The sequence below is a fragment of the Oreochromis niloticus genome, unplaced genomic scaffold (assembly GCF_001858045.2).
Source record: "Oreochromis niloticus isolate F11D_XX unplaced genomic scaffold, O_niloticus_UMD_NMBU tig00000795_pilon, whole genome shotgun sequence".
NCBI classification, from domain to species: Eukaryota; Metazoa; Chordata; class Actinopteri; order Cichliformes; family Cichlidae; genus Oreochromis; species Oreochromis niloticus.
Window position 1 is genome coordinate 228,462 of NW_020327251.1, and position 24,921 is coordinate 253,382.

Sequence of the window (24,921 nt, forward strand, 5' to 3'; positions counted from 1 at the left end):
TTCTGTAGTGATGATAGAAACACAGAAGAGAGAGCACATTAGCAGATTGGATGCTCAAAATGTTTAAAAGTACACAAGTCATGAGAACAAGTGATCTGCCAGATGATTCTGTTTCTCCTCAGGAGCAGAGTCTGAAGTCTGGAGATTGGATGTTGATAAGGCCATGGAGAGGAAGTGCTCCGTTCTTACTGCAGGTTTTCATAGAAAGTATAGAGAATAACACCCTCCCTCCTACTCTTACTCAGGGTCTCATAACACTTATTCCAAAGCCAAACAAAGACTTACTTCTTATTGATAATCGGAGACCCATCTGTCTGCTCAATAATGACTATGAGATTATGGCTTTAGTACTTGCTAACAGAATTAAAGCAGGGTTATAGAGTGCGACCAAATTGGTCGCAAATGTGACCAAATTTTTCAGTTGTGCGACTAAAAAAAATATTTGGTTGCATCTGTGCGACCAACTGTTCTGGTAACAAAAAAAAATAAAAATCTCTGCAACTCTCCGTGTGGTCAACAACAGACACACATTATGCCCTATCGTGGACTAAACCAATCAGAGATAGTAAGGGGCGGGACCTCTCTGATTGGCCGTGGTCCAGTTGAAAGTGCAGGTGGAAGAGGGAGGTGAGTAGCTTGAATAAAGCAATATCGATTCATTAAATCCTGAATTGACTTTTAAATATAACTGTGTTTTGCCAGAAACGGCAGATTCTCAGATTAAAGCTCACAAAACTATTTCAACAACCACCAAACAGCAAATGAGAGCAGGTACACGGATTCCACACAAAGACGTAAACACAGAGCGGACCCGACGCATCAGAATCAGCTTTGTCTTTCTCGGCTTTCTCACCCGACGGCCCGAACACGGACACGCTGTCGGAGCTCACCAATTCTGATGCATCGGGTCCACGCTGTGTTTATGTCTTTTTGCGCTGATTCTGAGCTGCAGGTTTTGTCTCTCTCCAACCAAAATTCACTGAGCCAGCAGCAAAAGAAGCAGCAAACTGAGCTTCACATTTGATCAATGTTGTCATGCGTTTTGCAGTTTTGCTTCCACGACTATTAAAATTACACTTCATGCACAGCTAGCTCTCTCTCTCTCTCTCTCTGTACTTCAAGAACAGTTTCCCGTGTCAAATCTCTGTTTTCTGCATTATTCATCCGCTTATTACCCACCAGTCTACCGTTGTTTACAGCGCTGTCGGCCGCTGTCTTTTTCTTTTCTTTTTTTCACGTAAACGACCTCGGACAAGAAAGCCTATTTTTTCTGCTGTTCAATACTGAAGAAATTTAAACTTTATATGCAGAACATTGCAGAATATTTTTAAGGTTATCTGCTATAAAAAGTCAGGCCAGAAAAATCTCCTTCATGTTTTTCTGTGTTTTATTCTCAGTTACTTTCACACAAAGGCATCTGCTGTGATGTTCACAATTCTGATGAGGTCTCACATGTATCAGTACTGATAAATGATCAGAATTATAATATTTCTGACTGTCTGAGGAAAACTGAATCGAATCAGGACTTTGACAACCGGAATCGAATGGATTATAGAAATCAGTGATGATACCCAGCCCTAGTGAGCAGCCTAGGCCTGACAGAAGTGGATGTAGCTGTGGGTAATAAGAAAAGATGAAAAGAGCTATTGATAACTTTTCTGTTAAGTTAAGGCCTGATACTTCTGAAATTCATAGCCAGCTCTGACACGGTGTCATCAATCTTTTGTAGCGCCCCTGACTCAGTACTCCACTATAGCCGGGTACGCCCTGAGTTCTAGTTACCTTGAACTTACCCAGTTGCCCTCAGTGCAAGCCTGGATCGATGCTTGTGTGCGTAGGAACCAACGGTCCTAAAAGAAAACAAAATGGTGCTCCTACCTGGAACTCTTAGGGCGTTTATCAATATGCGTACTTGTGCGTACTTGCGTTCTCGTGTACTCGTGATACGTCATCAGTCGGAGACCAAGTACTGTTCCAATTCGAAGTACGCATCAAGCAGAGAACGCGAAAAAGTCCCGGATGTGTTCTCGATCCGCCCGTTTTATCGAGCATGCATCGGTGTGGACTTGGGACAGCTATGTATCCCAGAATGCATTTCGTCCAAAACTCAACAGCAGACTCCCGGCACATCGTTTTCAACCCCCCGCCCCCGCTCGCGGACTTCTCACTACTCAGGTTAAAGAAACTCCAGCAGCTGTCTATAGTATTGAGTGTCCACTAGAATACAAATAAAAGCGTTCTCACATCTCACCTGCTTGTTTTTATTAAGGTATGTACACTTATGTACATGTACACTATTTTTATTAATAGAGGTTTCACTACTGAGGTTAAAAATGATATATAAGTCACTTAGATCACTTCTAAATGTTAATGTTTGGTTTATTTCAGTGTTTTATTTGTTCCTGAGTAAACCGGTTTGGCTGTGATTACAGTTAAGCTTCATAACATGTTACTCACAGTTAAATTAGGAGGGGACGGCACTAAAAACTCCGGACCTGTGACATCATCACGTACGCAGGTGTTCCAATTGTACATATCGCGAGTCCGTGCTCGCGTTCTCGGCGGGTACGTACTCCCGTGCGTTCTCAGCGAGTACGTACTCGCGTACTTGGGCATTGATAAACGGCCTTAGTCTCTTTCCACAAACTCACAGCAAGCCGAGAGGTCCGTCCCTAGTCCATGCAGCTGCACACTTACTCCTTCCGAGCAGCAAACCTGATCGGTCAGCCTCAGCAGTTGGTAGTCTCTCGCTCTGTACAGGTCCGGTGATCCTTAGCGAAGTCCGCCTTGAGGGCTAACTCCGGTTAGCCAAGTTAGCACGTCGCTAACTAAGGATATTTCAAGGCAACAGTGCAAACCAGTCCGGGCCGCACCACCTCACAGTCACGCTCTATTACTCAGCCCTCGACATGGGATGATTTATCCTCGCCGTCCCGTGGGAAAAGTCTCCGTAGACGCTAGCCGCATCTCACCCATGCTTCTCTCTCCTCCGATCTCTTGTGGCTGCTGCCTTTTCCTTCGTTTCTTTTCCTCTCTCGGCCCCTTTCACAATAAAAGCACCTGAACACAAACTAAGTTATGAATAATACAAATATAGGAAAATGAACAAGATAACTATTCAGCTATATACAGTGTTGGGAAGGTTACTTTTAAAATGTATTCCATTACAGAATACTGAATACATGCCCCAAAATGTATTCTGTAACGTATTCCGTTACGTTACTCAATGAGAGTAACGTATTCTGAATACTTTGGATTACTTAATATATTATCATGCTGTTTACAACTACGCGAATGTACTATTGCTGTGATTTATTACTGTTACTGAAGGTCCGCGGCTCCGAACCGTAGTAAAGGGACCTCTGGCTAATACGGTGGGTTCCGTGTTGGACTGGTAGCCGAAAACTAGCTTTACTTTGTTGTGTGGATCAACTTTGCTTGCCAGAGACAGAGAGAGGCGTTGAAAGGCTGCTCCAACGGAACTTATTTTTTTCCGGAGGAAAACACGAACACAGTGTACAGTCGAGTCTTAATAGCTTACTTACAGCTGGGCTTGTCAGGTGTTGTGGAAGTTTTCCATTAAATAAAGCCTGCAGATGAGCGGTGAGCGGTAGCTAACATTCTTTAATCAAAGCACACAAAGAACAGACAACCAAGCTTGATGGAGAGCCTACATGACCACGGGGCAGGTCAGCAGAGTCTCACTGAGCCTAGCATGGCTCTCAGTTAAATACCTTCTCCAGGAACTAAAGGCAGTAGACAGCTGTTTCACACCTTAAGGTTCACACTCCCTTGCTACCTCCCAGAGTCCTCGAAGAGACAAAAGACTCTTCCTGTGGAGTGGTCTGCCTCTCCCCCAACTTCCTTCTTACAGTATGGCTGTCAGACATGTTAAAATCCAGTGGCACCAAGGCATTATACAATAAAATAATGTGATTAGTACATAAGTAAAAGAAATTCCATTACATCAGGCACTCTTCTTGGCTGCAGTGGTTATTATTATATTTACATGCTTCCAGCTCCCGTTTTTGCTCCGTGACAGATCGGACTTTTCCTTTCTCTCCCTCCCTCGCTCACAGACACATAACGTGTATGGCAGTCCATTCTCCCTGCGGCACGGACTACACTGCCCATGAGGCTACATTCTTTAGGGCCATGCTTCAGGACCCACTTCAGTTTGCCTACCAGTCTGGCATTGGAGCGGATGATGCCATCATTCACCTCCTACATCGTTCCCTCGCTCACCTGGAGACCGCTGGGAGCACTGTGAGAATCATGTTCTTTGATTTCTCCAGTGCCTTCAACACCATTCTTCCCTCGGTTCTGAAGGACAAGCTGGAGAACTCTGGAGTGGACCATCACCTCACTACCTGGATTTTGGACTACCTCACCGACCGACCACAGTATGTGAGGACTCGGGGCTGTGTGTCGGACAGGGTCGTCTGCAGTACGGGGGCCCCACAGGGAACGGTTCTGGCTCCGTTCCTCTTCACCACCTACACTGCAGACTTCTCCCACAACTCAACCCAGTGCTTCCTGCAGAAGTTCTCTGATGACTCTGCTATAGTCGGCCTCATCACTGATGGGGACGACAAGGAGTACAGAGGACTGACTCAAGACTTTGTGGACTGGTGCCAGCTGAACTACCTCCAGATCAATGCCAGTAAAACCAAGGAGCTGGTGGTGGACTTCCGCAGGCACAAACATCCTCCACTGCAACCACTGAACATCCAAGGTATGGACATTGAGGCTGTGGACAGCTACAGGTACCTTGGTGTTCATCTGAACAGCAAACTGGACTGGACTCATAATTCAGACGCCCTCTACAGGAAAGGGCAGAGCAGGCTGTACCTGCTGCGGAGACTCAGGTCGTTTGGAGTGGAGGGCCCACTCCTGAAGACCTTCTATGACTCTGTGGTGGCCTCAGCCATCTTTTATGGTGTGGTCTGCTGGGGCGGCAACATCTCTGCTGGGGACAGGAAGAGACTGAACAGGCTGATCCGCAGGGCCAGCTCTGTTCTAGGATGCCCTCTGGACCCAGTGGAGGTGGTGAGTGACAGGAGAATGGTGGCTAAGCTGTCATCCCTGTTGGACAACATCTCCCACCCCATGCATGAGACTGTGACAGCACTGAGCAGCTCCTTCAGTGGGAGACTGCGGCACCCACGGTGTGGGACGGAGAGATTTCGCAGGTCTTTCCTCCCCACTGCTGTCAGACTCCACAATAAAAACTTCAACTGATCAAACACACACATCCACAAATGTGCAATAATCTTTTCTGGCATCGTTGTATTTTTACTCAGTTGTATATAGCATTTGTATTCTATTTTATCTTATTGTATATTTTATTCTATTTTATTCTACTGTATATAGTATTTTATTTTATTCTATTCTGTACAGTTGTGTACTGTATTTATTCTTATTTTATTTTATTCTAATTTTTGCTTCATAACTTTTGCACTGTCCACTTCCTGCTGTGACAAAACAAATTTCCCACGTGTGGGACTAATAAAGGTTATCTTATCTTATCTTATCTTATCTTATCTTATCTTATGCCTGTAGCATTCTGCCTTTTAGCTTAGCACAACAACAAAAAAGCGCTCTCTCACCCAGGAAACACGCAGAGAGAGAGCGCGTCACCCTTTAACCATGGCAACCGTAACGCTGCCGCCTGGAACAACAGAACATAGCTGTCAAACAAACCCAAACAGTCCTGGCCCGCGACAATATGAAACAGGAAAGTACCGCCGTGTAATCCATTTATTTCAACAAAGTAACTGTATTCTGAATACCACCTTTTTAAACGGTAACTGTAACGGAATACAGTTACTCATATTTTGTATTCTAAATACATAACGGCGGTACATGTATTCCGTTACTCCCCAACACTGGCTATATATATATTAGTGATGGGTCCTGCAACACTGACGCACCGACGCATGTATCAAGCTCACCTAGCTTAGCCTGTATCGGTGCGTGCGTCGCTTTAAGAAAAAGTCACGTGATCGATACAGCTGCTGTATCGCTCATTGCCAACACGCCAAACTGTGTTTAAAAAGTACCGCATCCGCATCTGTCAACGGAATGAGTCACCACCAAAAAAACACAAAATTACTGTCGCTAAAGATTAAAAAAAAAAAACAATACATATCTCTCTCCATAACAAAATGGAGCCCGAAAGAAAAAGAAATGTTTCTGCTGTGTGGGATCATTTTGATCTTTTAACTGCAAATAAGGGAATAGTTTGACTGTCTTTGTTTCAGTGTAATCTATCAGAATAGGAAAAACAGCAATGTGAGTTGAAGTGTAAATTATTTATTTCATTTTATGCAGGTTAAATGTCGCATCTGTTCTGCTGAGCTTTCTTACACAAACAAAAGCACCTCCTCAGTGTTTAGGCATTACAGAGTCAAACATGAAAATGAGGAGACAAACACACCGAGAATGAACACAGGTCGGCCTATATTGACACTGAACAGCTTTATCATCATTTTTTTTTTTATTAATATGTGTTTTATTATTTTGAAATCAAGCATCTAGGAAGACTGTTCTGGACCAGGCAGTCCTGAATTTTATTATAAGGGACTGCCAACCCCTTAGTATTGTGGAGAGTGTCGGAGAGAAACATTCCAAGATCAGAGAATCCTTTAAGGTACTGGGGGAAAGGAAGACATCTTATCAGAACTTTTTCCACCTGGCTTTACAGTTTTTGTGTACCCCAGCTTCATCTGTGCCTGTGAGTTTTCCAAAGCTGGGGAAATGGTGTCAAAAAAATGCAATAGACTGAATGCAAAAACACTGGATAAACTTATTTTTCTGAATAGAATTTTATAATAAACTCTAAGTCAAATGGGTAATATTACATTCACAATACTTTCATTTTAATTTTCACTTAGTGTCATTCACAATATATTTTATACACTCAAAAAAGTCAACTAAGGCAGTTGTTTGATTAATTCAATAGACATTTGTCTATTTAACATGAACGTATTGAGTTTAGGTTTTTAAATCATTATCAGTTGTTGGTTTAACATAAAATAACAAAAAGTTTAATGAACTAGATTTGCATTATTCAGTTCAATTAAATGTAATTATTTTAAATCAACAACTCTAAAACCGATGCCTAGTGCGCATGCTCAAACTTCCCAGAAGTGAAGAGGCGGGAACGCGGAGAAAGTTATATGTGTTCAGTGAACTGCCGTTTCCCTCTGCGGATTCTTCCACAATACAGGTAAGTAATAAATAACTGGAAATATCTTAGTCAAACGAAGTTGTTCCGTTGGTTAATTGTTTAACAATGTCTTTAATTCCAAATGTGTAATTTGTCATTAGACAGCGGGAGTGGAGCAAATACAGTGAAAATCGGGTATTAGACGGTGCCAATCGGTACCGTCTAATACCTGATTTCTAATCCGCTCCGGCTATATTTATATTATTATTAGCATTTCCACTTCATTGCTTTTCTTTTTTTTTTTGGTTACCCGTTTTTGCAGTTAGTCTTATAGTGTTTTTAGCGGTTATTGATATGTTTAGTTCAATATCTAACACGTTTGTAATTCACTTTCAAAGTAAATGAAGTTAGCTAAAGCTAGTATGGTTGTCTCATTAAACTTTTACCTAGCTCTGTTAGCATTCACTTTGGTTTTAACTGGCGGTTATTGCAAGACATGGTCTTTCTTCACTTTTTTTTATTATCATTTGCATTTCTTCTTTCTTTCTTTCTCTCTTTTTTTAAGCATTCGGCCTCTCGCGGTAATGCAAGTTAAACTAGCGTGCGCGAGTTGCTAAATATTAGCTGTGTCTAAATTCAGGGGCTGCATCCTTCGAATTGACTTGAACGCTAGTGCATGGGAAAAAGAGCATGAACACGAGGTCAGAGGAAAAGGCAATGGCGGATAGTTATGAAAATTGCCTGTCAGACCTTTACCGCAACTACCAGCATCTTTATTGCATAATGTGAAACACTGCTATTACATTTGGCAAGAGATTGGATATTTATCTGTGAATTTTATATTGCACGAGGTATTTATATGTATTTGTATTTTTTTTTTATACATTTGCAACAAAGTAAAAAAAATCCACTGTGGAATTTTTATAAAATAATTTTGTCTGTTTTCTTTACCATAGTAACACCACAAAGAAAGCTGCCCCCTTTTCCTGATTGTTTGTGCCTCCTCTTTAATACATGGTAAGTTTTTACCATCATACATTATTTATGATAGTTTTATGATTTAATCAAAGTGGGAAAAAAAGGTGCCAATAAAACCATCCTTAAAACTGCTTCTCTTTTTTTTCTTTCAGTGACTTGTATGTGGCAGTGCAAGCGTCGTTCCATCAGGGAGAGTAGTAGGTACAAATTATTGAAACACTGTAGATTACATCACCATTATGGACCCAGCCAGCGTTATCTTTGTATATATGTAAATTGTCCATGCACATTTAAGACTTGGTGTGGACTAAAAACACATGTTTACAGATGTCATTCTTCTCATTTTAAACAGACAGCTGTCAGTTCAGTCACTTTTAGGTGTGAGTTATGTGACTGCAGTGACCTTACCACAGAGAGAGATTATTTTGGACATATTGGATCACATTTACGAAATAGTGAGACAGTAACTTGTGTATTTTCAGGCTGCTCTTTCAAGACAAATATCTTTGATACATTTTATTCACACAAAAAGAGGAAGCATCATTCAGATTCACTTAAAGATTTCAAGGTAGGTTTAGTGGTGTGTTTTGACTCAGCACAACATTCTGATGACCCTGAAGGTGTAGGTGCTAGTTGCTCTGATTTTTTTAGATCCTGAAGTTGGAACTGAGTTGGTGTCAGGAAGTAATCATTCCACTGAAAATTTGACAGATCTTGTTGAACAGAAAATAGCTGGGATATTGTTAAAATTGGAACATATATTTCAAATTCCAGCTACAGCAGTAGATGGCTTGGTGGAGGAGTTGAGTTTTTTGTTAAGTTCTGCTTGTACTTCAATCACAAAAGTGTGAGATTCGGTGGCCCGTTATATTTTAGATGGCAAGGAGTTTATTAAACTTCACCGAAACAATCTGCAAATTTCATTAAAATTTAATAAACAATCATCTTGTCTTTATTTTTAGTTGCCACAGACCTTAAACACTTCAAGCTGTAAACTAATGATAGTTATATAAGAGCAGATGCTGCTGGTGCAATAAGCTGTACGTTTTACGTCCAATGGATGCATGATCTGATTAGTCGACTAATCGCAAAATAATCGGTGACTAGTCGACTATCAAAATAATCGTTTGTGGCAGCCCTAGTTGCATGTAATTTATGTTTTGTAGTCCAAAACTAAAAGTACTATCTGTTGTTGGTTCCTGTATCACTGAAAATAGTAATGTGAAAGAGTAAGTACCATTTAATTTAGTAGGTTTTATGTATCAGGACATAAGAATCATCCGGATCCTACCTCGTCATAAAATGTTGTAAATACAGCCTCAGATGGCATTCTGTTAACACTTAAACCAAAACCTCTACTGTTATACAGGTACTCTGGTCTGCTTTTTTACAGGTCTACATTGAATAGAATAGAATAGAATTCAACTTTATTGTCATTGCACATGCACAGGTACAGGGCAACGAAATGCAGTTTGCATCCATCCAGAAAGTGCTTTAGCCGTGATATAGATATATTACAATATATGTTAGCAATAATATAGATGTGTAAGTATATTACAGAAACGGGTCTATTATGGTATGTTATAATGTACACGGTGTGAAGTATGTTATGAATATTCTATAACTATAAGTATGTACAGGCTGTAGTGAGTACAGGCTATGAACAGGATATAAATATGAAATAAAAACTATACAGAAATATGAGATATACAGTTATACAGAAATGTGAACTATGCAAGTTATAAACAGTTGTAGGATTAAAAATTATCGTATGTACAGAATGATATTTACACAGAAATATACAGTAGTGGTAAAGTGCTAGTGGTTGTGGGTGTGTGTATGTTCAGTCCATGAGTTTAACGTGGGTCAGATGTCAGGAGGCAGAGTTCAGGAGTCTGACAGCTGTGGGGAAGAAGCTGTTCCGGTACATGGTGGTCTTAGTCCGGAGGCTCCTGTAGCGCCTCCCAGAGGGCAGGAGGGTGAAGAGTCCATGTGATGGGTGACTGGGGTCTCTGATGATTTTCCCAGCCCTTTTCAGACACCGATTCCTGTAGATGTCCTTTATGGCAGGAAGTGGTGCTCCGGCGATGCGTTGGGCAGTTTTCACGACCCTCTGCAACGCCTTCTGCAACGCCTTCCGGTCCGAGGCAGAGCAGTTCCCGTACCAGACTGTTATACAGTTGGTCAGGATGCTCTCGATGGTGCAGCGATAGAAGTTCACCAGAATGTCTGAGGACAGGTGGTTCTTCCTCAGAGTCCTCAAGAAGAAGAGGCGCTGGTGAGCCTTCTTGACCAGCTTGGAGCAGTTGGTCGTCCAGATGAGATCCTCGGAGATGTGGACTCCCAGGAACTTGAAGCTGCTCACACGCTCCACAGCCGTCCCCTTAATGTGGATGGGTGGATGTGGGTCAGCATTCCTCCTGTAGTCCACGATGAGCTCCTTAGTCTTCTCAGTGTTAAGCAGCAGGTTGTTTGTGTCGCACCACTCAGCCAGACGATCCACCTCCTCCCTGTAGGCGGTCTCATCGTTGTCGCTGATGAGGCCAATCACTGTGGTGTCATCTGCAAACTTAATGATGGTGTTGGAACCATCAGCAGGTCTGCAGTCATGGGTGAAGAGGGAGTAGAGGAAAGGGCTCATCACACAGCCTTGTGGTACACCGGTGTTCATTGTGATTGTTGATGAGCAGCGGTTATCCAGTCGGACATGTTGAGGGCGGTTGGTCAGGAAGTCCAGTAACCATTTGCAGATGAGGAAACTGATGCCCAGGTCTGTCAGTTTCCTGATGAGTTGTGAGGGGTGGATTGTATTGAATGCTGAACTGAAGTCTATAAACAGCATTCTGGCGTAGGTGTTGTTGTTGTCCAGGTGTGAGAGGACAGAGTGCAGTGCAATGGAGACTGCATCCTCTGTGCTCCTGTTCTGGCAGTATGCAAATTGGTGGGGGTCCAGGGTGGGGGGAGACAGGATTTGAAGTGTGCTAAGACCAGCTGCTCTAAGCACTTAGTGATGATGGGGGTGAGTGCTACTGGGCGGTAGTCATTGAGGCTAGATGGGTTGGAGTTTTTGGGTATCGGGACGATGGAGGTGGATTTGAAGCAGGCCGGTACCACAGCGTGGGCCAAGGACAAATTGAATATGTCTGTGAGCACTCCTGCAAGCTCCCCAGAACACGCTCTGAGAACACGCCCGGGGATACCATCAGGACCTGCAGCCTTGTGGACATTGATCCTGCTCAGCAAATGCACAAAGAGACATTTGTGCATTTGTTTTTTAAGCCTGTTTTAGAAGACGCAACGTAGCGGCATATCAGAGTAATATTCCCGCAATGGTGTGTCTTCTAAATGTGCCACTATGCCTTGGCGAAACGCGATATTGCTGCATTCTGTGCCTGCAAGCTTCATAGTAATATTACTGCAATTTTGCTTCAATGCTGGACTTGTGAATGAAGTCTTTGCGCTAGAGAGGGAGGTCTCCTGATGACATATGGAATGTGTGCTGGCCTCGGCTGACCAGGACATTCTCAGCTTTACCCACAAACGTTTATCAACCCGTGATTTTTTTTATTTTTATTTTTATTTGTTTTTTACACAGAACGGATCAGTCTAATTGAGTGCTATGACTTTTCCTGGGTTCAGTGAATGCAACAGAGGCATGACTGTATGACTGATCAGACAGGCGTTGTGCTAAAACGGAGAATCCTCCACACTTTATTGTCAGACAGCTGGAGTTTAATCTAAGCTACCAATATTTACAGTGGTCCCGAAAGAAAAGAGGGACTATTCTCCATCGTGTTTTAAAGCAGGTGCTGCGTCCGTCTGCCTCTTGCCTTCCTAACTGCAGCTCCTCGCCACAGACAGCTCATTGCACATTTTCTCCAGCTCGTAACTAACGGGTTAAATTGAGCAGCAGCATAAATCTTGAAAACACACTCGATGGTGAAACATATGCACAGCAGTATCGCAAACATGTGGATCGCTTTCCTCTGAGGGTTTCTTAATATCTGTATTTATTGAAGTTTTTAAACCTAAAGTGATTTTAATTTAGTGTGTCATATTAGAAATGATTATAGGTTATTGCTTGAATGTTTATAGACCTGTTTACCGGTCTCTTCCGTCTGACGCTGTATGCGCAACCCTGCACGTCACAGCCCGCCCCTAGACCCCTCTTTATCCCGTCATGGCTTAATCTTTTGTGAAAAGCATCTGATGGCAGCCACAGCTAAGATCTTATAATTGACCAAAAGCTTCTCAGAAGCCGTCGTTGATGACAGCACTGATGTCTGCATGGTCTTCTAAAAGCAGCTTTAGTCAGCTTGGATGTGAAGTGAGTGAAATATACAGTTGAGTTTTTAATCAATGTATTTGTTCTCTATTGCAGATTGACAAGGAGTTTCTGCGAATCACCACAAAGCCTCTGCTATCCACTTTCTTTGCCGAGCTTGACCAATACGCGCCACACTTAATGGAAATCTTTCTGAGCAAAGGAGGGACACCTGGAAAGAAAATAAGAGGTCTCATGCTTGCCATCTCCAAGGTTTGTATTAGGATTGAGTAGACTTTGTCATAGGCAGCAAAAATAACTTTTATTTGGAGATGAAGTTGTCAATTTTGTTTCGGCTTAACAAATGGTACATGCCAGGTTCTAACCTAAAGAATAATTATGCAAGTTAACTGATTACCCTAGCTTTAAGAAAAACAGCCTGGTTTTGGCTCATATTATCTCCTCCTCCTCTCCAGCATGACAACATCCATACCAGACGAGCATGCATCTTGAAGTCCTTGTGCATCTACCTAAACGAAGACTATGAGAAGTTAATAAAGGAGTACTTGGTGAGTCACTGTGACAGCATGTTGACTGTAACATTCTCATACAAATTGTGACGTTGCCTCAAATGCAGCTGTACTAACACTTCTATACCTGTTTTATTCTAGCAGCTGAATTAGCCTTTTCTCGAGTCCTGTCCCCCTAAGTTACTCTTGCTACGTCAGACAAACAAATGGTTTCCTCTGCGCACCAAAGGGTACCCAAATGTGCGAGCAGACATGCTTCATAATGTTCGGTACATTTACCTGGGAGTGGGGCCATCCACACTGTTTAATCCATTCACGTTGTTTTTGACTTTGTGAATGGAAAGAACACAACTCCTCCAGACACAATCTTTCGGGGTATCGGTGGGCACACCGCTTCACTGTCTTGCTTGAGGTTAATGTTTGTCAGACACAGTAACGGTTGCTATAATGTGTAATTGGACAATGGCCCTTTCGGGGGAGGGCCCAGTGAGAGGTCAATTATGCCACCTCTTTTGACATGAGAGGTGTATTTTATAATTTATGTATTGGAGTAATTACTAACAACTACTTTAGTGGTGTGTAATTTTCTGTTTATTACTTTGACTACTTGGATTTTATGAACAGCATAGAAACAGTTGTTTAAACAATCTCTTAAATTTTACTTTGTTGTCTTATATTTTTTCACGTAGGATACGGACAGCGAGGCAAAAAGCTGCATGGAGCAAACTGTGATGGGGGTGTACGTCATCCAGAAGGAGGGGTGCTGAACCTGAAGATGACCCAGAGGACATTGGTGTCGTGATTGAGGGTGTGGAGGCTCTCACTGATTTGGGTAACATTGCACAAGCATGTGCTCTGTTGTTTGGACTCATATACTGTTTGAACCTGAGCTACCCACCAGAACTTAAATGCACCTTTGAAGTCCTCCAGAAGATAATTTTAAATCTTGATGGACAAAAGCTCTCTTCAAAGGCACAGTTTCTGAAAAACAAGCTTATGGGGTGAGAGCACTTGAAAATGACTGATAGGTCTTGAATGGTTCATTGGTGCAATGGTGATTTCCAATATATAATGTTAACATTTGAGTTTATATTTTTTTTCTTTCATTTAAAAAATATTTTTTTTTAAAGTTTTTGGATTCTCTCTGTTGGGCAATTCACCTTTTATACAGCACTGCAGATGATTTTTGTTTGTCTTTATATAGATGGCTCAAAATGGATCAGAAGTACTGTTCTGTTAATTATTTTTCATTTAATTTCAAGTTTGTAGTATAGGTACTAATTCACACATACCATAATGCTGTCATGTGTTGAATGAAGATATCATTGGAGTGCTTTAGTGCCCCCTCTTTTTTTCCCCCTTTGTAGAACAAAGTCAACATTTTACAGAAACTGCATTGAGGGGTTTTCCCCAAGAAATGTTCATTGTTGTTTTTAGCTGCACTGTTACTATGTTTATGTGTCAAGGGCCTGTAAAGTTTAAGACCACTGCCACCTGTTAAGTTCACTGTATTATTTTAATGTGTCAATTTTGCTTGCTAGTATGTTTTAAAACACAGCAAAACTATATTGCTAGCTGTGGAGAACTGCAACCAAAATTAAAAAATAAATACAGAAATATAAAAATTGGTCAAACTAATAATTATTACAATGAGATACACCAAACAAATGTAGTTTTTCATTTCAAGTAATTAATTGTATTTGAAAAAAATTGTCATGTCATCTAATTTGATGTTAAGCCTTCTGTTTCTATTTTAGTTTTACTTCCTAAATTTTTTCCAAATTCACACAATAGTAATTCTATTTTGTCAAATGTTTTAACTTGCCAAGTGGGAGTGTATTTTTATCTTTTAGTTTAATTTTTTAAAATACAGTTAATATATTGAGCAAATTTTGCATCTGTTTTTAGTTGTGGAAGCTTTGGTTCCAACATATTACCTATATAAGTATTCTAACGTTTTACCTTTTGAAGTGGCATAATGCTTGCAGGTGTACAAAATGGTAAGCTTTTATATTGTCCACTAAATGCAGTTAATAAAGTTAATGTTATCATAATCTGATTGTGACTTTTTTGTAAAGTAGTGGGTTTCTAAATGTGTAACAAATGAAAACAAATCTAATTGAAATAATTCGATTGAAATGAGTGAAATCATCAGCCCCATATTGGTTTATTAAGCAAGACTTGCAGTAATTGCCTTGATTAACAAAGTAGTTGTTCAAACAACAAGATTTAATTGTGTTTTCCAAAAGTTTTTAACCTGTGTAGAATGAATTAAAACACATTTCACTCTATATACTTAAATAAATCACTTCAAACCAATGCAAGTATACCATGTTGATCCAACGTAATCGGATTACATTAAACCACCAAATGCCAAATGTGTTGGTTTGACATGATCGAAAATGGTTTATTGTACTTGGTTGAATTGTGTGCAAATTGGGTGCCATGATTAAATTGTGTTCATCCAACATCAGATTTTTTTGAGTGTAATGTCTACAATATTTGAAATGTAAAAGATATAAAATGATTCCATGGAAAGTACAATACCTTACAGTGTATACAAGTATGACTAGGTCATTGAATCAGTGTCTGTTGTGAGTCTCAAGTAAGTTGCCTGCAATGATATTTAAGGTCCAGCAGGTGTCAGTATGGAGCAAAACAGCAACACTGTGTCGACACAGTATCGATACAGTTTGGGGAATGTGCTGAAACGCTTCACGAGGCCTCATCTACCCATCACTAATATATATACAGTTAAGCCCATAATTATTCATACCCCTGCCGAATTTTGACTTAAAGTTACTTTTGTTGAACAAGCAAGTTCTTTTTTGAGCAGAAATGACACAGGTGTCTCCCCAAAGATAATAAGACGATGTACAAGAGGCATCATTGTGGAAAAAAATATTTCTCAGGTTTTATTTATATTTTAGCAAAAAGTATCATGTCCAGAATTATTCATACCCTTCTCAATAATTAATAGAAAAAAGCCTTTATTGGCTATTACAGCAATCAAACGCTTCCTATAATTGCAGACCAGCTTTTTGCATGTCTCCACAGGCATTTTTGCCCATTCATCTTTAGCAATGAGCTCCAAATCTTTCAGGTTGGAGGGTCTTCTTGCCATCACCCTGATCTTTAGCTCCCTCCACAGATTCTCAATTGGATTCAAGTCAGGACTCTGGCTAGGCCACTGCAAAACGTTAATGTTGTTGTCTGCTAACCATTTCTTCACCACGTTTGCTGTATGTTTTGGGTCATTGTCGTGCTAAAATGTCCACTGGTTCCCAAGGCCAAGTTTTTCTGCAGACTGCCTGATGTTGTTGTTGTGAATCTTCATGTATTGCTCTTTTTTCATGGTGCTGTTTACTGTGATTAGGTTCCATGGTCCATTGGCTAAAAAAACACCCCCAAAGCATTAGGTTTTCACCACCATGTTTGACAGTGGGGATGGTGTTCTTTGGGTTGAAGGCTTCTCCATTTTTATGCCAAATGAAGGCAACATCATTGTGACCAAATAATTCAATTTTTGTTTCATCTGACCATAACACTGAAGACCAGAAACCTTCTTCTTTGTCCAGATGAGCATTTGCAAAGGCCAAATGAGCTTTGGCATGCCTTAGAAGTGCCTGGAGAAGTGGCGTTTTCCTTGGTCTGCATCCGTGGAACCCAACAGTGTCCGTTGGACTGTCTGCCTTGAGACATTGCCACCAGCAGAGCCCAGATTCACCAGAATGGCCTTGGTGGTGATCCTTGGATTCTTTTTCACCTCTCTCACTATTCTCCTGGCCAACACAGGTTTCACTTTTGGCTTCCGACAACGTCCTCTGAGATTTTCCACAGTGCGGAACATCTTGTATTTTTTAATAATACTTTGCACTGTAGCCACTGGAACTTGAAAACACTTGGATATGGCCTTGTAGCCCATTCCTCACTTGTGAGCAGCCACAATGCACAGCTGCAGGTCCTCACTGAGTTCCTTTGTCTTAGCCATGAATGTCCACAGACCACCTGCAGAGAGCTGCTGTTTTTCACCTGTTGAGTTGATCAAAACAGCTATTTCCAATTAATCAGGGTAATTAGGATGCTTTAGAACAGCTTTGACTATTTGGAATGGTATGGAACTTTGGATTTTCCCAGAGACTGTGACAGTTTGTAAAGGGTATGAATAATTCTGGACATGATACTTTTTGCTCAAATGTAAATAAAAGCTGAGAAATATTTTTTTCCACAATGATGCGTCTTGTACATCATCTTATTATCTTTTGTGAGACGCCTGTGTCATTTCCAGTCAAAAAATAACTTGCTAGTTGAATAAAAGTAACTTTAAGTCAAAATTTGCCAGGGGTATGAATAATTATGGGCTTAACTGTATATATATACACATATTTTTTTTAATTTTTTTTTTATTTGTTCATTTCAGGCACAACAAAATACATATATTGAACATAAAGTGCACAAAACAAAAAACAAAAATTACCTGAAAAGGAGTGGGACGAAGAAAACTAGAAATAAAACTTAAGCCCCATAAAATATACACTTTGAATGCTGAAAAAGCACAGTGTATCCAGAAAACACATTATATGCTGCAATAAATGCACTGCCCAAGTGTCCCCTCTCCCCACTGCCTTTCAGCAGCAGGCAGCAGCAAACAGGTCGTCAAAGGAGGCCAAGATGATGATTAAGTTTAACATTTTCTACAATATTGACAAAGCACTTTAAGCACAAGATTGTTAGTTAATAATTTAGAAATGAATGTTGTCTGTATGGACTGCAATTTCCCCCAAAGAAATGCACATGTAAAACTGCGGTGTTAAACGATGCGGTTGAAAAATTTGTGTGCGCCTAACTTTAGGCGTGCCGGTGCGCCCATGGCAAAAAGTTAGTCTAGAGCCCTGTAAAGAGTTCTTGGACACAATTATCGATGAGACACAATCAGGCTTACAAGGAATCACCATAGCTGATCAGGAGCTCATCATCAGCCAGCTAGCTGATGACACCACTCTTCTTGAAGAATGCAAATCAAATCCGTCCAGCCCTTAGTGTTATTAGTGATTTCTCTGAGGCATCTGGTTTATGTCTAAATCTAAAAAATGTGAATTTCTAGCAATTAAAGGCTGCACTGCAAATACTATGTGTAACATTTCTGTTACACAAGAAGTCACATACCCAGGACTGTTAATATCCAAAGACCAAAAGTCAAGATGGTCGTCAAACTTTAAAATAAAAAAAAAAAAGTACGTTCTAAATGAAGCTTCAGACGTCACTGATCACGTGACTCTGGCCAAACGAATCAAGCCTCGACACAGTGCTTCTGAAGCAGTTGATCTTTCTGACACACGCACCCGAGCGTCAGCTTCAAGCAGACCATCACTACCTCTCACATCTAAAGGTAAGTGCCAAGGTAACTTTGAACTGAGTTCAGTTAATCTCGAGTTTTTCGAAGTTTTCTGAATGAAGTTTTCTGTTGCTCTCTGTGAGAGAAGACCGTTAGAGGCGAGGCTCTCCAGAGTGTAGCAAAACAGGAAACCACAGCTGTGTGTGTGTAAGTGTGCAAACGAATAGATTAGAAGTGCAAGTGAGCCACGAGTATAGAAAGGTCAAGTTTCATGAGTTGTTTTTCTCACCACTGATCACGCGCTCAACACTCTACACATACTTGCATCACACGCGCGCTCTCAAGCATCAGTATTGTACAATTCTAGGCGTCACGTGAGTTGCAGGTGTTACCATATAATGGAAATCTCCATTGTTCTGTAGCAGTGGTTCTCAAACGTTTCACAATGAGTTTCACCCTTACGAGCGACATCAAAGCGCAGTAGTATAGGCCTATTTAACACCACACACACACACACATATATGTATATGTGTGTGTGTGTGTGTATATTAGTGTGTCGGCCCACTGTGCATTTGATTCTAATAACAGGCCTCAGTCTCTCCTGCTATACTGCTAAATTTTGTATCGGTGCTTAAACCTTTTGTGTTTGTTTCCAACAAGTTGCCAAAAATGTGTTCTTTTACTTGTCAGATGAACATATGAGACACTTTGACTCTTCAGTGCAGTGTGGAGCCTAACAAAGATCTGTTTTGTGTCCCAGCTGATCAGCAGGAGGAGAAGAGTCTGACGGAGCAGCAGAGGAACATTTTCAGCTACTTGGACTCAGCTCAGTCACAGAGAAAACAATAAGCTCAACACAGAAGGTGACAGACAGAGCAGGGCGATATGACCAGAAATATTTATCACGATATACATTTGAAAATTTGCGATAATGATATAACTGACGATATAATTGACGCGAGACAAAATACTTTACAACTCCACAACTTTATTAAAAAATCCCATCAATGTATTTTCACTTAAACAAACAGCTGTTTTTTATGTGTATTAAAGTTATATAAAAATTTAACAGTGCAAATGCAAATTCCTTGCTGACAGTTTAACCAAAAGGCATTTCCAGTGGAAAATGGCCGACATTTGCTCCGAGGAATTTGTATTTGCACTGTTAATATTTTTGGTCATATCGCCCTGCTCTACTTTCATGTGTTACTGTTTAGGCTTAAATTGGTTTGATGTTTGGTGCCTTTTTCTTAATGTAAAAAAACCCCCCTCAGGTTACAATCAGACATTTTTCTTCACTGAACCTGTTGGGTCTAAACTCAGACCCCGCTGTCTCCAGGACTTATTCCCATGAAAGAAAAAGAAGGCAACAGCGATCGATCGATTTACTTGCAAGGGAGGGCTCGTCGGTATCTCAGAAACGCACTTCGAATCTCATTAGCATGATTTTAAATGTATCTAAATCCAAATCTATGTCAATTAGAAGCAGATTAGTCAACAACCCTCAACTGAGTCTTTCCATAGCCAGTGTTAGAACACGTCACCCAGATTAAACTACTCGGCGTTACCATAAATCACCACCTTTCATGGTCTCAGCACATAGACTCTGTTTTTAAGAAAACAGGACAAGGCATAGCTATGGCTATGAAATGCTCTTTCTGTATCACTTCTTCAATTATGAAAGATGTCATTAATGCACTAGTAATGTCTCATCTGGAGTATTGTTCAATCATTTGGTCAGCAGCTAATAAGACAGATCTTAACAGACTTCAGTTAGTCCAGAATAAGGCGTCCAGATTAGATCTTCATACTATACTAATTAAAAATGGACCGATCCTCACCTCACAAAACGCGCTACTTGGCGTAACCCAGCTTTGCTTATCAGAGAAGTATGTGTCACTTGATAGACCGGCTGTTGTCTGCGAGACCTGTCGGCGAACTGGTGGAGCATTTGGAGCCTCACTACATGCTTTCAAACCGCAGCGTTTTTAATCTTAATCTTTTCCATACTGAGGCGAAAAGGAAGCGATTTGTCCCGTACTTCAGCTAGAATGGGGGAAAAAAGACTGGAGTTAGTCTGTGGCCTTAAGTTGCCGCTGCCTCTTCTTCTCTCATGTTTTCTAAGTAGCTGACAGCTGGTAACTGTGCAGGGGCGGGTCTAGCAAACCTTTGCCAGGGGGCAGGTAGGGCATTAACAAGAAAAGGGAGGCACAAAAAATACTTTTCTTTGTTATTTCATTTAAAGGACTAACTTTTAATAAATAATTATCTGAATCTTACAACCAAAGTGGTCATCTGATTAAATGTATAGAAATCCATTACTGTATATGGTAACTATTAAGTCTAATTTACACCCTGGTAAGCTATAGTCCTTTTTCCTTTGGGAAGGTACCATCTGTGCAGTCTGCAATTCTGTTGAAGAAACATGGTGAATCTATTTAATTATTGTAGAAACATAATTGATTATTTCTGTGCATTTGATGTACACGTGCATTAAATTAAAGTTGATTATGTCGATTAAGCATCATGAGGTGGAGGGCGGGGGTGGTTCTGGGAGATTGTTGCTGGGAGTTGGCAACTCTATTAGTTAGGTTGTTTAATATTTCTGATAAGTACTCTTTAAAATACCAGAATAGGAAGGATGGTGCAGGTTTAAGTTTATTAGATTGATGTGTGTTGCTGAACTACAAAATATTTGAATACAATAGAATTCAATTTTATTGTCATTGCACATGACAATGTGCAATGATGGAAGCAAACTGCAACGAAATGCAGTTTGCTTCCATCCAGAAGTGCTTTAGCCATGATATAGATATATTACAATATATATTAGCAATAATATAGATATGTAAGTATATTACAGAAATGGGTCTATTATGGTATGTTATAATGTACACGGTATGAAGTATGTTATGAATATGCTATAACTATAAGTATGTACAGGCTGTAGTGAGTACAAGCTATGAACAGGATATAAATATGAAAAACTACAGAAATATGAGATATACAGCTATACAGAAATGGGAAATATGCAAGTTTTAAACAGTTGTAGAATTAAAAATTATCATATTATACAGAATGATTATTTATACAGAATTATACAGTGGTGCAGTTAAGATAAGTGAGATATGTGGATAATTTCTACAGAGGCTATATAAAGTGCTAGTGGTTGTGAGTGGTGGTTCAGTCCATGTTATTATTGTGTGTCTGAGGGTACAGTTGTCCATTGTGTGTGTGTGTGTAGGTGGTTGTGGGTGTGTGTATGTTCAGTCCATGAGTTTAACGTGGGTCAGATGTCAGGAGGCAGAGTTCAGGAGTCTGACAGCTGTGGGGAAGAAGCTGTTCCGGTACCTGGTGGTCTTAGTCCAGAGGCTCCTGTAGCGCCTCCCAGAGGGCAGGAGGGTGAAGAGTCCATGTGATGGGTGACTGGGGTCTTTGATGATTTTCCCAGCCCTTTTCAGACACCGCTTCCTGTAGATGTCCTTTATGGCAGGAAGCGGTGCTCTGGCGATGCGCTGGGCAGTTTTCACAACCCTCTGCAACGCCTTCCGGTCCGCGGCGGAGCAGTTCCCATACCAGACTGTTATACAGTTGGTCAGGATGCTCTCGATGGTGCAGCGATAGAAGTTCACCAGGATGTCTGAGGACAGGTGGTTCTTCCTCAGAGTCCTCAAGAAGAAGAGGCGCTGGTGAGCCTTCTTGACCAGCTTGGAGCAGTTGGTCATCCAGATGAGATCCTCAGAGATGTGGACTCCAAGGAACTTGAAGCTGCTCACACGCTCCACAGCCGTCCCCTTAATGTAGACGGGTGGATGTGGATCAGCATTCCTCCTGTAGTCCACGATGAGCTCCTTGGTCTTCTCGGTGTTAAGCAGCAGGTTGTTTGTGTCGCACCACTCAGCCAGACGATCCACCTCCTCCCTGTAGGCGTTCTCATCGTTGTCACTGATGAGGCCAATCACCGTGGTGTCATCCGCAAACTTAATGATGGTGTCAGAACCATCGGCAGGTCTGCAGTCGTGGGTGAAGAGGGAGTAGAGGAAAGGGCTCATTTGGTATAACGGAATAGCTTTAGTGTCTTGTTTTTAAAACTTGAGTATGGACAAAATGCAGCAAGATATTTATTTACATAACAGTTTTATTGATTACAAAAAACACTATATCGGATTCATATCGGTATCGGCAGATATCCATATGATATCGGAATCGGTATTGGACATTAAAAAGTGGCGTCGTGCCATCTCTAATACTAATATCGATAAAATGCATTATCAACTTTCTTGGCTTCCTGTACAGGCTCAAATATTCTATGGCTTACTTGTAGTTATAAAGAACGCAATTCTGTTAAACACACCACATTTATTTCTGCTCAGCTGCAGTATCCAGATGAAATACATAATGATATTACACGATTTTCAACAAACTGCAATTTAGTAAATCCTCGAGTTAAAAGTAACATTTTGTAAAACTGTTATATTTAGAGCAACTTTCAAGTGGAATAAATTGCCTTATACAATTAGAGAATTAGCAACTATTCAAAACTTCAGTGAACATTTAAAAGCCGATTTACAGAACTTTTAGTTGTTGTAAATATTGTAAGAGATGATTTGTTTTTGATATTTGTGTAATGTGTCTCAATGTTATTGATAATATTATTATTGTTATTATTGTTTTTTTGATTGTTTATATTTTAATTGTGAAACCTCACTGTGGATGTAAGAGCCAAATTATGTGGATATCTTGAATCCACTTTATTGTATAATATTTTATGTGATTGTATTTGACGGAAGATGAGCAACATCTGTTGTGGAAGCTAATGGGGTTCCTTTTGAATAAATAAATAAACAAACATAGGATTTATTATCACTGAATAATTATGTATAAATCTATAAAAATTATAGAAATATGTATTAGAAACAACAACTCTGTGTGTGTGTGTGTGTGTGTGTGTGTGTGTGTGTGTGTGTGTGTGTGTGTACAATCAGGAGGGATGGGCTTGATTTTGGTGTTGGAACAGTCATGAATTATTTTTACCACCAGGTTGGATGTGTGTTAGAACTACCAGCAGGTGTGGATAAGAGACCTTTAAGGTGTTTGGTGCCACACTCCACCTTCAGGTTTAAAACTAGTGTTAATGGAGGGAGTTTGAAGTTTGAGTTTGTTCCACGACTGCATTTCACTCACTGCCTCTGTTTGTATCTCTGTCACTGCAGGACCAACATGGAGCGAGAAGTCAGCGCTCTCAGGAGGCCGACAAACCTCACAGAAGAAAGGGAGAGAAAAAACACACCTGTGATGAGTGTGGGAAGGATTTTACTGAGAAGGCTAATCTAAAACGTCATCAGGTCATCCACACTGGAGAGAGACCGTTCAGCTGTGACTTGTGTGGGAAGTCTTTTTCCTGGAAGGGTTCCCTAAAAAAACACCAACTCATCCACAGTGGAGTTAAAGCGTATAGCTGTGATCAGTGTGGCAGAGCTTTTACTCAAATTAGCCACTTACAGAGTCATCTAGTTACCCACTCTGGAATTAAGACATACAGCTGTGACATCTGTGGAAAAACTTTCAGCCGGAGAGGGCACCGAAATACACACCTACGCATTCACACCAGACATGTTGTGTACTGCTGTGAACAGTGTGGCAAAGAGTTTATAAGAGACGCACAGTTACAAGAACACGTTTACCCACACTGAGGGACGACCTTATCAATGTGGCCTGTGTGAGAAGACTTTTAAAGCTCCACGTCATCTGAGAGAACACCAACAGATCCACACCAGAAAGAGACTCTACAAGTGCAGTTACTGTGAGGTATGTATTTATATTGTTATCTTGTCATTTTAGCCTGACTGTTTGGAACAACTCTGCTCATTAAACTGTGTTAGCATGTTAGCAATTCTACTGCATGGAAAAGCAGCTCTAAGTGATTATTCAGATTTTCATGTCAGTTATGATTTTAGTATTACTGTAGTATTATGGTGGTAGTATTGTAGTTATTGCAGCCCAGTAAACTGAGTGTGTTAACTGAAACAGTAAAATGTAATTGGATGTCTGCAGAGATGCTCTTTATTTCAGGCGACGTTCAGGATAAAAATGTTGAAGGACTGACTTACACTGTCTTTGTGTCTTTGTTTAGAAGCAGAGCGACACAGATGGATCCAGTTCTCAACCCTGTCATCACTGTGGTGGTGGGAAAGACTTTCGTTGTGACCTCTGTGGAAAAACTTTCAGTCGGCAAGCCGCCCTAAAAATACATCAACGTAGACACACTGGAGACAAACTGAAATACTGCAAAGAATGTGGGAGAAGCACCAAATCAAGTAGATTAAAACAACATGAACTGATTCACAGTGGGGTTAAAAAGCACCTCTGTGATCAGTGTGGGTCATCCTTCACCTCTGCATGGGAGCTTAAAACACACAAACGAGTCCACACAGGAGAGAAACCATACAAGTGCAGACACTGTGACAAAAGCTTCTCACAATCAAGTAGTCGTAACAATCATGAACGTGCACACATGGAAGGAAACTACAGCTGTGACCAGTGTGACAAGAGCTTCAGGAATCTCAGTTCATACTCCAAACACAAACAATCCCACGTTACTAATAAACTGTTTCACTGTTACCAATGTGCCCAAACATTCACC

The 24,921-nt window shown here is 40.8% G+C and overlaps 1 protein-coding gene and 2 long non-coding RNA genes across 5 annotated transcripts in view; all 3 read left to right on the top strand.

The window, feature by feature from the left end:
• The window catches only part of LOC109199679 (eotaxin), a 367,879-nt gene that overhangs the window by 170,845 nt on the left and 172,113 nt on the right, over positions 1–24,921 (top strand). The gene's annotated exons all lie outside the window — the stretch shown is intronic.
• Positions 6,931–15,416, top strand: LOC102081376 (uncharacterized). Of its 2 annotated transcripts, none has more exons than XR_002059989.2 (6): positions 6,931–7,231; positions 8,128–8,188; positions 8,302–8,717; positions 12,531–12,686; positions 12,890–12,982; positions 13,633–15,416. It is a non-coding gene; the product is annotated as an uncharacterized LOC102081376 (long non-coding RNA). The 2 variants fall into 2 exon arrangements; XR_002059988.2 differs by having other exon boundaries at positions 6,933–7,231; positions 8,302–8,350.
• LOC112844712 (uncharacterized) lies at positions 19,113–24,872 on the top strand. The gene is made up of 3 exons (XR_003217449.1): positions 19,113–19,141; positions 23,492–24,086; positions 24,412–24,872. It is a non-coding gene; the product is annotated as an uncharacterized LOC112844712 (long non-coding RNA).